Raw genomic sequence first — 14,624 nt, 5'->3', positions numbered from 1 at the left:
CTCAACCTGACCTGACATGTGGAACTATATGGTATGGTTTTCTGTTATGATTTTTCCAAACTGCTATATATTGATTGACTATATAATCTCACACAGCCTTGAAAACAACCTATGGTCGAAACATGTGTCGGCTGTTGTTCTTTAACAAATTAAAAACATTTCCTTTTGAGAATCACCATAATGATGGACTTTTTGGATTGATATTGCTTCATTGTAGAAAAATATAGTCATTGGACTTATTTTGATTAGATATTATGACTAAGTGTATGGTGTGAGCGCGAGATATCTTCCCGAACCAGGATTTTCTTTTGTTTACTTGTTACAAACTTTGTGGGAAGTTTGAGGGTAAGATATCACTTGCTGCCGACCCATCTCCACAGCCTTTAGAGTGGTAAATAGCGCACATAGTCTAATAGCGATCCCACATTTACTGATAATGAGTCCTGTGGTAGTCTACATAATCAACAGTGATGTGCTCATTGGTTATTTTTCATGCTTTTACTGGCCTGGCATTGCACGTGTTATGTTAATGTTAAAGGTTTTTATACCGTGCACCGACGCATCTCCAGGCACTCCGGCGGATCTGTAATGCCAGGTGGGAGGGTGGATGGTTAGTGGGGTAGAGCAGGAAAAGAGCAAGAGAGCTGTGATGTGCAGTTGGCAGCATATGTTCGGAAACAATGTTCATAGTATGTGCGGATTGTGGTGCTGTAGAAGTCTGGTTGTGTTAAGTCCAGAGTATGAGAGGTCCCACCCAGAAATCCATCTAAGTACACCACATCTCCCACTCTAGGAATCCATCCAACGGTGCCCCCCGCCATCTGGAAAAGTCACCCACCGGAGCGCGTCTCAGCACTGACATCCATCCAAGTGCATCACAGTTCCCACTCCTGAAATCTGTCTAAGCGTGTAACATACCCTACCCATGGAATTCGTCTAACTGCAACACCTGTGGCAGTCATGATCTTTGTCTCCCTACTAGTTGCCCTTCATAGGTTTTGTTATGTTATGTTATAAAATTTGTAGCGTGCACGCTAAACCTAAGGCATCCTGGCGCCAAGGAAAGCATGAATCGGGCAAACAGGCTCAAGAGCTAAAATAATAATGTTTTTAGAAGACGTTGAAAATGACGTTGAGACCCCACAGCTCTCAAGGCAAGAGGCAGATCGTTCCCTAGTAAGCCAGCTGAGACTGAAAAAGCATGTCACCCATTCGGGATAGAGGGAATTTAGGGACAACAACAAGATGGGAAGTACCAGAGCGTAACGGTCGTCGAGGGATATAAGGCTCCAAGAGGGCAGTATGCTCAGTGAACCAAATATAATCATTTAAACTTAATCCTGTAGGCTACTGGAAGCCAGTGAAGAGCATGAAGAACTGGACTAATTTGAGTGCCATAAGGGGTGGAGGTGTAACCGGTGTAAAAGTCCCACAGGTTGAGCAAGCTATAAGGCATTGCAATAATCAATGCGACTGATTACCATTGCAGATACAACCAGGGGGACGTAGGTGCATAGGCAAAAATGGTAGCACTTTGCAAACGATCTTGAGAAGAAAATAGCCAGTCTTGCAAGTAACTTGCACAGCCATGGATAGTGAGCCTGAGAAAAGCACTCCAAGATTTTTGAGAATACAGGTGGCAAATTGCCAAGATTTAAAGGCCAAAATGAAGGAATCCAAAGAGAGGGATCAGGGGAACAACCCACCACCATAATTTCTGTCTTGTCCCTATTGAGCTTCAGCCAGTTGTCCATCCACCCCTTCCTGGCCCCCAGGCAAGTGCACAAGTGCGAAGATGCCTCTGCCTGGTCAAGATATAATCAGATCCAGAATCTGGTGGCGTCGGCGTACACATAGCACCGGAAGCCATGAAAGAGGATGAGGCCAACCAATGGCTGAACATAGATGTTGAATAGCATTGGGGACAAGGCAGAGCCCTGAGGGACAACACATGTAAGCAAGTGAGAAGAGGAAGTAAAAGGGGGAGACAGAGAGATTGACGTCTGTTAGAGAGGAATGAAGCAAACCATACCAGGACGGGGCCGGACAGACCTGCTTTGGCCATCTGGGACATTAGTATTGAGTGGTCCACTGTGTTAAATGCAGCAGACAGATTCAGCAATATCCATGCCCCCAGTCCACCAACATGTCCAGGTCATCCAACACCGAGACTAGCACACTCTCGTTACCCGCCCGGGTCGAAAGCCAGACTGAAAAGGGTTCCAAAAGTGTGAAGAATCAAGAAAAGAGGAGAGAAGAGGGGACACCGGTGATTCCAAGAAGTGAAATGGGACGATAGTTAGACAAAAACATAGTATCCAGTGATGGCTTTTTTAATAAATGAATAACAGTGGCCTGTTTTTGTTCAGGGGGATGTTTTGCCACCTTAGTGGCCCTAATTCCTAAGCTTATCCGGAATTCGTTATGCTGTTTGATTTTTTAATAGAGGCCCTATTTTTAGCTAGGGGATGTGTTCTGGCCTGGGGAGAATCTGCAGGGAACGGTTAGTCATTTTCTTTGATACCCTACAGGCGTTGCCGGTTATCTAATGGGGAGGGTCAGGTGCATTACTGCTGTTCACTTGTTTGTCCTCAGTGGGGGTACACCTAGGCCAAGAGTTTCCCTTCTTTTATTTTACCTTCCCTGGTTTACCTTGGGTCTCCTACCATGGCCTAATCATATCGGGCATGCCAGCCCCTCCTGTTTCTTAGTAGTCCCTCTTTAGGGGGCGGGGGAGGGGGCGTCTCTGTTTAAGGTCCCTCTTCCCAGTCTCTTACCAGTCCGGTCCCAGTCCAGTCCATCTTTCCTCTATTGTTTTCAGACTCCTTTTTTTTGTTTTCAGCGCTTGGCCGGTTGCGAGGTGTGCGGATACTGTTCAGTCGGTATCATTGTGTTCGGAGCTGAGGACCCAGGATTTAAGGAATTTTCTGAATTTTGTATGGTCCTCCATATTTTGTATTTCCCTAGGAAGGGAGTTCAAAAGTTTCAAGGCTAAGCAGGAGAATGCTGATCCACCCAGTGTTTTCTTCGTGCATTGTATGGGTGCTAGGCGGATGTCGTTGCAGGGTCTCTGCATTCTTGTTGGTTTGTAGATGGAGAGTTTCTCTTGAATGAATTCCACTGACTGGCCGTGTATTGCTCTGTGTGTTATGCACATTGTTTTGAAAGTGATTATTTTTTTGACCGCGAGCTAGTGTAACATTCTAAGTGCTGGTGTGATGTGATCTCTTTTGTTGAGTTTACGGAGAGGTCTGGCTACCGCGTTTTGTATTCAATGCACTTTCCTAAGAAGGTAGTCTGGCATTCCTAGGTATATGGCCAGTATTTTGTGTGTGAATGAGAGGAATGGTAGCATTTCTTTAATCATTTTTAGGTGGAAGAAGCACTTCTGGATTGACATACTGACTTGGGGTTCTAGTGTTAACTCTTTGTCCATGATGATTCAAAGGTTTTTACAGCTGCAGATGGTGTTGGTGGGTTTCCTAATTCTATGGGCCATGGGATCCACTGATTGTTTCTTCTGTCTTCAGGTGTAACCATGATTTCAGTTTTGCCTGGGTTAATTTTGAGTTTGTTGATGTTCATCCATTGGTAGTGCTCCTTGAGACACTCTATTGGGGTGTGTTCTCTTTTTGTATGTCACAGCATTTCAAGATTTGTGTATCGGCTGCATAGTTGTAGCATGTTAGTCTTTGTTTTTTATGAGGTTGATTAGCAGTGTAATGTAAATGTTGGTAGCAGTGATAGCAATGAGCCTTGGGGTACTCCACAGGTGGTGTGCTGTAGTGCGGATTTGAAAGGTTTTAACCAACCGTTTCGGTTTTTTCCATGAGGAAAGATTTGATCCAGAGCAGTGTTGTGTCAGTGAGCTCTATTTTTTCCAATCTTTTTTATTAGGATGTTGGGGTTGACTGTGTCAAAGGCAGCTGAGAGATCCAGTAATATCAATGCTGATTTGGTGTTGGAATCTGCGTTCATCTTTAGATCATTCCATATTGAGACTAGTGCCATGTCCTTTCCTCGCAAGGGTCTGAAACCTACTTGTACCTGGTGCAGTAGGTGGTTATATTCAACATGGTCCTGTAGTTGTTCATAGATGTAGGTTTATAATAGTTTTGCCGGGTATGGGATGTTTGAGATTGGTCTGTAGTTTGATAGGTCTTCCACATCGCCAGTTGTGTCCGTGAGCAGCAGTTTGATGTAGGCTGTTGTGAATGCTCTATCTGTTGTAAGTGATTGTTTGAAGATGTCTGGAGGGTAGGGGTCCATTGGGGAACCTTCTTTGTTACTCTTTTTAACCAGGCTTAGTCGGTTTTCTCTTGACATCTGTTGGAAGAAGCACATTTTGTTTTGTGTACGATGGGTTGGTGGTGACTGGTGCATTGTTTGGTCGATTGGTCTGCTTTGTATGACTTGGTGTATGTTGGTGATTTGTCTCTTGAAGTGATCTGCAAGATCGTTGCATCGTTTTTGAGAAGATACTGGGGAGTTGTTGCATTTGTGTGGGTTTTGCATCTCATTTCTGATTTTCAATAACTCTCTTTGGGTGTTGTTAGCTTTTCTGATCCGTTCGTCGTAGTGCTTCTTTCTTGCTTTGAGATTTTCAGATTTGTATGATCGTATTTGTAGTCAGTATTTTACTCTTTTGCACTGGTCGTAGTTTTTCCTCTAATCATGTTCTAGTTTGCAGTTAGACCTTTTAATTGCGTTTAGGTGGGGTGAACCATCTAGCCAATGCCTTCTTTCTTGAAGGGTTGATGTGTTTTTCTGTGTAGATGTTTCTGTAATCCATTTTTTAGAGCAAGTTGGCTTTTCTGTGTATGTCACATCCTATGATATAGCCGTTAGCTTTGCGGTTTCAAGTTGTTTTTCTAGGTTACTGTTCTTGATAGTTTTTCAGTTTCTTTTCCAGATTGGTGGGTATTTTATTGGGTTTTCAGATGGATTTGATGGTGGTGTTGTAATCAGGTATTTTTTGGCAAAGATTGCATCCAGGGTGTGTCCTGCTGTGTGTGCCACTCCTTTCATCATCTGTCGAAGGTTCATGGTCTCGAGTTGTTTAATTAATGTTTTCTGCAAATTGGTGTTCTCTCTTTATACCATATATTGATAGCCCGAGAATGATCATTTGATCATGTTTGATGGCTTGATTGGTGACTGCTTCTATATAGGTGTCTGTGAACGCGGCGTTGTAGGATGGTGGCCTGTAGACGATTATGAATGCAAGGTTTGATTGTAGGCCTGTGGTAAGGTGGAGGATGAGGGATTTGCAGATCTGAATGTTTAAAGGCTCATCTGTCTTAAATTTTAGGTGTTCTTTATATGCTACTGAAATTCCTCCACCTCATTTTCCTAGACTGTTCGCTTGTTTGCATTTGAAGTAGGCAGCTGTGTAGTATGATTTTGTAGTTTTCAGCTAGCCAAGTTTCTGTGATGAATAGGATGTCAATTCCCCCATTGCAGAGTAGGTCGTAGATCTTGGTTGCATGTTTGGACATGGATCTGGCGTTGATTAGGTTGCAGTGTAGTTTTCTCTTTACAGCCAATTGATTTATTCTGGTTTGCCGCTTTGGGTGGTTTTGTTGGTGGATCTCCTTGTCAGCTTTCGTTTCTTGAGTGTTCAGTTTTTCTTGTTTCATCGTTGAATAGGTCAGTTAGGTTTCTAATTGGGTTCATGGCCTTTTCAGGCTCTTCTTCCAATTCAGGCTGGTGTTGGCGGTTCTCTTGGGGTTTGGTGATGTATGGAGTGAGAGTACAGCTTGTCATTCTTTCAGTTGTTTCTGCCTTTTTCCTATGGGGTCCAGGTATCCTGCTGTCATGTATGGGCATCTGTTCTGCTGAGCCGGTTTTTGTGAGGTATGGTGTAAGGTAGAGTTATTTTAGTCTTGTTTTTGGGGTAGCTCTTATTCCTGTGATGGTCATGGCTGTTTTGTCTGATGATGACCTGGAATTTGTCGGGGTAGATGTCTGTTGTGGCTCCCTTTTGCATATCCTTTCTTGTTGTTTTCTTTCATGTTGGCTGATTCTCTATGTGGCGTTGTCTGGTCTTCTGGTATTTTTCAGGTTGCCTCACGGTTGCAAGTGGCTTCCCGTAATCTGGGGTTATTTGGTAACAGACACTAAAAAGGTGTTGTCAAATGGCTATGTAACCTGGGATAGTTATGACTAGTGTTTTGAGAGGTCAACAAATGTCCAGAAAAGTATTCAAAGTAGTTTTCCTTCAAGAAGTGCTTTTTAATCGAAAAAGAATCTGAGTCAGCCGACACATGTTTCGACCTATGCGGTCATTTTCAAGGCAATTTCTTCAAAAGGTCTCAATGCACTTGTCTTGAAAGTCTTAACAAGGTGTTTTATCTTTACTCATCTTACTACAGGATCTCGTACTTGCTAGGCGTACTAGCTCCTATTGTGTTGCTTATAAAGTCAGTGTGGCTGTAGATCAGCAGAAAGTTTACTGTGCTGCATTTTATCCCAGGGCCAGAACTTCTGGCTGAGGATGCGTGTGCCTCGTGTACGTTAGGCAGAATGGTAATAGCAATTGTGTCAATGGTTCTTTGTACTTATTTGGTTACAGTCTGGTGGTTGTGGGTTGCTTCCTGTGGTCTTATATCATTTGGTTACTGCCTCACGGTTGCGAGTGCCTTCCCCTGATCTGGGGTTATTTCATTACTGCCTCACAGCTCCTAATGGCTTCCCCTGATCTAAGGTTATTTGGTTACTGCCTCATGGTTGCGAGTGGCTTCTTGTGATCTGAGGTTATTCGGGGTTATAGTGGTGTAGGACCGCCTTGTTGGTTTTGGGTTGGATTTCTTTCAGTGGTGGTTTCCTAATTAATTTTCTTACCGTGGGTAAAGTAGGGGTGTTGAAAGTGGCAGAGTCCGTCGGTGGTCTCACACTCTGTGCGGGTCTTGATGAGTTGGGTTTGGGTAGTTGCATGGAGAGCTGGTAGATGATGCGTAGGGCATGGTGCGGGTCCTAGTTTCTGCCCTTGGGGTGGTTTTATCCAACTAGTCTGATTCTTGGTTCTGTCCTACTTACAGTTGTTGAGGATCCTGTCAGGATTCCTACCTTTCTACAATAGTTGAAAGTTAGTTTCCTGTCTTTTGCCTGGGTGTGTAATATGGCTAACTAACACGTGAGTGTGATTGACCAGGATCCCAGGGAAACACATGTTGGTGTTAGATCAGGTTTATATTTCTGCAAATATTAAGGAATGATTTGTTTTCTGATCTATACATTTGTAGTGTTATTTAAATTCATGTATGATTACATTTGAATTGTATTTATTGTGATTATGGAAAATAATTAAATTGTTTTATCACATATATAGTTTTGAACTTTCAATGTAGTAAGTTTTTGGTACTCATAAATTATTGGAATTTAATCGGAGTACATTAATCGTTTTGGAAATTTTGACTTGTTTTCCTGGTTTATCAATTATTCTGTTGCTACATACATTGTTTTCCAGCCAGCACAACTCTCAACTAAAAAGCAACTGGGTCTCAGCAATTGACTCCCATTAAATAGACTCCTGGATGACCACAAACCAACTGAAGCTCACAACAACTAAGAACAAAATCGAGATCTGAAGCACAAGAACAACACATGCCACAGAAATCCCATGGCCATGAGAAATGGGAAACTGCCCTTCACTGACTTTTCCAATCATAAATCTTGGCTTTCTCATCAATAACTTCCTCATCCTCGAACAGCGTGTTAAACAAATCGCCAGAAGCTGCTTCTTTCATTTAAGATCTTTTTAAAGCATCATGCAATTTTTATTGCTCACACACAGAACCCTGGCAAGCACCACCATAGTAACCACAAGTGCTCACTGTGCCAATAGTCTTTTATGTGGACGTCTAGACCTATCTACTGAGCTATCTACAAAGAGTAGAAAGCACAGCAGGCAGCCACCTCCTGAGACTGGAAAGATGGAAACATATTGCCCTGTAATTCCATACCTTTCAATGGATCCTGTAAAAATGCAGGATACACTTAAAAACACACTCGATCACCCTCCACGCCTTCCATGGTAGGTGCCTAGAAGCCTAGGGAAACATTCATCTCCAATGCACCTGGCACTGCACTCTGATCCGGAAATGTGGCCCTAGGTACAGTCCAATGCTTTAACAGCAAATCCCAAGATGTTCCCTCCTTTTAAGTCCTAGTAACCAACCATACTGCACGCCAAACCCAAGTGACCTCACCACTCTATGATCATCTGACCTTCAGGATATTCGTAAGAACCTGGTAGTTATGGTGCTGAAACTTAATCTCTGGATTAGGGGCTGAGTCAGTTTGGGGGTCACCCATGCACTCCCCACCAAGACCTGGGACACCAAGACTGTTCCTCGAGCCCAGGCCTGGGATGGGCGAAAATCAGCTAGACAATCCCTGTTGTATCAGCCTCCCCTATCACCATAAGAATAAACCAAGAATAGCCAGGACCTTTCAGGCATCCCGTCCCCACAAACGTCCTCAGCATTCTTCTTTCCACCATACACAGTGGAGGGATATCTCCTAGTATCTCTCACTGATTCACACTAACCCCAGCTAAGAAGAGCATAACTCTGCATGAATCTACACCACTTCTACCAATCCGCCAGACACTGCTCTGTGATCCCGGAACCACTCTGTGTTCTCTGGGCATACACTGTTGGTAGTGAGCCATGCAGAATACTAACACCTAGGTCTCCTCCATGGAAACAGATATTCAAGTGCCTTCAACCTGGATCCACCTATGAAATATACAAGCAACAAAAAAATCAGTTTTCTCTGACATACACTCAACCACACTTCAGTTTATGCATGTGGCCCTCCGTATTAGCCTATTTGACCTAAAACATTTGATCTAATGACAAATGTCATAGAATTTTGCATGGGTGATTTGGCCTCTGGGGCAATTTGGCCGCATATATTGCAAAATACCAACCCTGGAGAGTCGGGGTTGCACCGCTCCCCATGTTTGATATTTTGCAATTTTGGAGGGTGCAGGTGATTCCCCCAATTCCTTAAAATTGGAGGCCAGGGACAAAACATTTTTTTTTAAAATGAATGTGCGTTTAAATTGGGCTCCGAGCAGATGAAAAGCAGTCAGTTTGCCGCAATCCAAAGAAATGTGGTCAAACACACCCAAACCTCGCCTTCCCCGTCCTCCAACTAACATCCACCCATCATTCCCAGTTTCTTCCAGAACCAAAGGTCGCAAAAATAGCTAACTTCGTACTATATGAGATCGATTTACATTACCTTATAAACAAATCAAAAAAATCATACATGACTGCTTGAAGACTCTCTGCACTGAACTCAATATAAATGTGTCTGTTTCTAGCCGTTGTTGTTTTCGTTGACAACAACCTCAACAAAGGAGGACTGCCCCTGCCAGAATGCTGTTTCTATGCATGCGAGCTATACAACATCTGCTGGATTTCTTTGAAGCCCCGAGGAGATATCAACATGCATCATTCTGTGAGACCATGTGATTTGAAAAGTCTGCATTATGAACTGTGCCTTGCTACTGATATATGCTACTCCCAACGCATTATACGGTGCATGAATATAACAGCCTGATGCTCAAAAGCATTCTCTCACATTGCAGGTGTGCTCTCTACTCAGACCACATTATGTGGATTTACTGCCATAGATCATGTTGCCGTAAATGTACTATGTGCTTCCAACAAACCTAAAGTTATGCAAACAAAGCATACGTTTAAATAATTAAATATAAGTCATGCTGGTGAAACACCTGTGCCTTTCTCGGATTTCCTGCTCAGTGCTGGTGTACTTGAACCTTGTGGGTTTACGAGAAGAGTTGGACAACCCCTCCCCCCATTGAAAAAGCAGGCAATTGGACCTTTCTGGGTGTGACTTCAATTACATTGTATGAGGCCTTTGTCCAAGGAGCTGCAATATCCGCCCTGTATCTATGTACACTTCTAGGATGGAGCACAACACGCATGAGGACCTGGGCCCAGCGCCACACTAACAGTCATTGTGGCGAGGTATTTCCATTGCTCCAAAGGGCAGGCTGCATTGTGATGGAAGACAATATATTGACAGCAAAGGGTGTGTTTTGATGCCACGCCTAGCAACAGACCATGAGGAAGAACACGCTCGCTCACTTCTGCTGCACAAAAGGTCTCTCTTGGCTCTGTGGCAAAAGCACAGAGCAGTTCATTTGGTGCGGCATGTATGTATCGTCCATAAAACTCAGCCTTTTTAGAATCAAGTACTCCCCACTGACTGCCTCTAGATATGTTTTCCATAGGTCAACTCTAGCACATACAGAATAAAGCTATCTTTGATAAGCATAATTAATGAACGTCGGCAGATCCTGAGCTGCCCTTAAAAGCTGTAGTTATCAGTTATAATCCACAATGCGCTTTCTCATCCTCCCCTTAGACATGAAGCAGAATAGACCATGGTAAAGAAAAGCAACTACATTTGTATACTGGGTACAATAAGGAATACAGCGTTCACCAAGTCAGCGTATTGGCAGAATGTACCATGTTATCTAATTGGTTCACTCTTATATGTACGAGGAACACCATTGCATAAACGGCATAGCGGTATTACGATGGGCCGTCTGCCCTTAATGTTTTTTCGAAGGGTGGGTATTTAGGAAAATGACCCAGGCTATAGTACTCCCACTTCATCAATACTGCCACTGTGGCTAATTTGAAAGGGAGGGGTCCTTATGCAAATTTGTTATGATCCCTCCCGGCACCCGTCTGTGGGATGGTTATGTTCTTGGCGATCATGAATAGTTGGCAGTTTCATGCTGACCAGGGACATGGCCAGATATGTGGGAGCAAACTTCTTCCCACCAATGCTTATGGCAAGAATGCCCTACTCATGCAATTTAGTGGTACAAGAGTGAAGAGGGAGACACAGAAGTGGCCATCATTACACCCATCCCACTCTCAGAGGGGCGACAGAGAAACAAGAGGTGTACATCGCTTCTGGGCCGTTCCTCCCCATCATTGATGTATCGTAGGTGTGAGAAGCGCTACTCACTAAGACAACCATTCAGACCATAGACGGATAACAGTATTGAAGAGATACAGTTGTCATTGATCGAACAAGTCGACTGATTGTAACCTCATAAAACGCAGTTGACGTCACGACTGACATCACAACATAGATACATTAGACATGAAGCACATAGGAATCCCTGCACAAAGTTATGCAAACATTTAGTTTATTGCTGATAGACACGAAGCAAATGCTTGTGACTCACATAGTTAGAGGACTGATACACACACAAACACACACACACGCCTTGTGCTACGCGAAAACTGCACAATGCCTAAGAATACATATGAAGAGCTTGCTGGCGCTTAACGCAACTAACATGGGCAGCCATGCAAATAAAGATGAAAGTGAATGGGAAAAGCAAGATGAACTTCAGAACTGAGGGAAAGGCTGACAGGCTGATCCTGCTGAAGCATGCAGACAAAGGTTACAGCACAGACACCGTGCACAGCCTTGCCAAGGAAATATAGGGAGGAAAGTTAGAAGTTAGCAGGAGAGATAGGACACCTGCGAGGGACACAGTCAAAAATCCTCTTAATTACAAGCAAGAGAGCTCCATTGTGTGGTCCCTACACAAGTGAACTCAATCTACGAGACAGAGCCTATTCATTTGAGGCAGCCGGAGAAAGCTGTTTCCATCAAACCACATGCAGGAAGATACAAAAGTAATACAGGTTCAAAGCTGAATGTTCTGTCTCAGGGCCTAGGAGATGAGAGATGGTAACTTATTGGGAACATATAGCACCTTTGGGGTTGCTCTCACTACCTTGAATAGTTGCACTTGCCCTAGTAAAACTCCAAGGCAGAGAAGACCCTTTATGTCCAATCTCTAACCACCTGCCATGATAAGCATACACTATGCTGCACAGGCCAATCACCTTTGTACTAACTTTGTATTTGTGACACATAAAGGTGGTCTCAGGAGGAGTAACCAGATATGTCTTACCCAATGATCATACTACTCCCTTATGGAATGCATATATAGTTTGCCTTCACTCACCAATCCCTTCCCCTGTTAGGTTTTGCTGATTGTTTTTGTGACATCATTGGTTAACAAAATGGAACGACAGGTGCCTGGAGAGCGAGAGCACTTGAAGAATTTTGCATTGTTCATGTTGCGATCCCAGTCATTTTAATTGTTAATAAAGATAGTGAACTTTGTCCTATGGCTGGGCCTTCCGTTCTTGGGGCAGGGGATTTCCAGTGCCCAGTTCCTCTTGCACATAAATGGGGAGACTGATAATAGATCTGCTGCCACTCTATTAGAAGAGGCCCATTGGGTCCACTGCTTAGCTGCCAAATGTTCCATAAAAACTCTCATGGGCCTACAGATTTATATTCTACTAATGGGCATTACAGGTCTGCTTGGGAATATATATGCTAAACTGTATATTATTGTAAATTCTGTTTTTGGACTACTCAATGATGCCTGTTTCACCAGAACTGAGTATAGTAGTATAGAGAGTGAAACGTTCCTATGCCCTCATACAGCTACCCAGCCTGTGATTCCCCTCATGCCAGTGATACTCTTTTGGCACAGGCTAGTTCTTTGCATATTCGGCTCTCTGCCCATGCCAATGTTGCTTGCAATGCTACCTCTGCATCCATGGCTCACTGCATAAGGTATCACCCCGTCCGGTCAGCCCTAACTCCTGATTTGTATGGTGCTGAACCCTAGCACATTTTTATTATTATGGTATTCATTGAGCGCGTGCCTAGCTTCGAGAAGCAACAGAGCACTTTACAGAGGTCTACAACAATACAGATGCACAACGGAGTGCTTTACAGAGGTATACAGCAGAACAGATATGCAACGTGGGGTAAGATACAGAGAGGTACAGTTGTACAGAGTGGGGGACGTGGACGGCATCTAGGAATGCCGGTGGCGTGTGGGCAACAAGTTGGCCTAGGTGTTGAGGAGGAGAGATTCCTTGAAGAAGAGAGCCCATTTCAAAAGCTTCCGAGATCCCAGGAGACAGTTTTGATGTTGCCAGATCTTTTCAATCACCCAATTTACATAGAGCCCAGAGTGTGGTTGAAATCCTTGGTAATGCTTCAGAAATTCAGAACACGGCCCTGTCAAAATCTACTGCCCCTCCACAGAGAACTATAGGAGCCTCCATCCCAAAACCAGAAGCCAGATGGGCCACTTACCTCCCTAGCCATAGGGGCAGGCTGCCTGAAGCATGCAAAAAAGGCCCACAAACTAAAGTCACAACCTGATCTGATGATGGATCAGATTCTGGAGAAGCTAGATAGTCTACAGCTTTTCATGAAGCTGACAAATGAGTATCTCAGAACCATTCATTTACAGTGAGATGACACTAGCAAATTAGCTTTTAAGGGGATTAGCGACATCCAAGCCTAGATGCCCAAAGTGTGTTCCCTGGAAACAGAATGCAGAGTATGTGGAAAACAAGACCATGCATAACAATCTAAGATTATATGGCTTTCCTGAAGGTACCTTAGGTGATGTTCTGGCGAGGTTCCTCATCTCTTTCCCTACCTGAAACTCAGCTCCCAACTAAGCATCCAGAATGTACACCATTTGGGCTCTTCTACCATACAACAGGCCCCAGCAGAAAAGCTAAACATTATATTAATGATGTTTTTAGAATTTGAACAGCAGCACGAGGTGCTTAAGGTTTCATGGGTATGGATCCAGGTGACCTGGAGCAGATATGCTCTCCTCTGTGCTCAGGATGTAAGCAACAGCTGCAGGAATCAAGGCCTTCCTGGATTTCAGGCAAGCTCTGCAGCAGCTGAGCATGTTCTTTTCGTCCCTGCACCTTAAGAATCCACATCAAGCAAATGATCACAACCTAGGAAGACCATGTGAACCTTAGGGAGAATATAAAAGCCTAAAGCATGAAGATATGAAGGTATCACTGACACCACTGCAAACCCTTTCGACCGCTACCCATGGCCCATCATGGCGAAGACACTGTGACATGTCTACACAGACCATGAAGAATCCTAACCCACAGCTACATACTGAACCCGAGAAGATGGAGTAATGAGGCTCAAGCCTCGGTATCCAATAATCACTGCTGATGGATAAAATCTATCAGCAAGACGAAGAAAGATGAGATATGAGAGTATGAGCTGCTGGAGGTGGGACCTGATTGGGAGTCCTGATGTTTATTGCATCTGATTTTGGCTCTATTATCTCTGTAGGACTGCAGATAAGTACGTTTACTCTACCACAACTACCACATACAAATAGTTCTTTATCCTCTTTACATTTTTGCCATTGCCACCCACAACCTGCCCCTCCCCACCCAACACATATCCCCCTGGGTTCTCTTTGAGCGAGGTCTATCAAGCAGTAACATCAACCTTTCTATTGTTAAGGGAGTGCTCATTTTTCTTCTAAGCAATATTCTGAGAGTTCATGTCTTAACTGCATCTGTATAGGAGCAACTGATCTAACAAAAATGACTGTCCAATTTTGCCTTCAGCTACCTGATTTACAAGGAGTACATGTGTCCTCACATCTGTTGTTTGCACTGAGGTTCTGTTAAAAGCAAACAAATGTCATTTGCCATCATATGTTCTGGTACTCACACCGTTTTCAATATTCTGGC

Source organism: Ambystoma mexicanum, chromosome 6q (genome assembly GCF_040938575.1).
Source record: "Ambystoma mexicanum isolate Mex_15411 chromosome 6q, UKY_AmexF1_1, whole genome shotgun sequence".
Classification (NCBI taxonomy): domain Eukaryota; kingdom Metazoa; phylum Chordata; class Amphibia; order Caudata; family Ambystomatidae; genus Ambystoma; species Ambystoma mexicanum.
The sequence above is the reverse complement of the archived record's forward strand: the minus strand, read 5'-3'. Positions refer to the sequence as shown.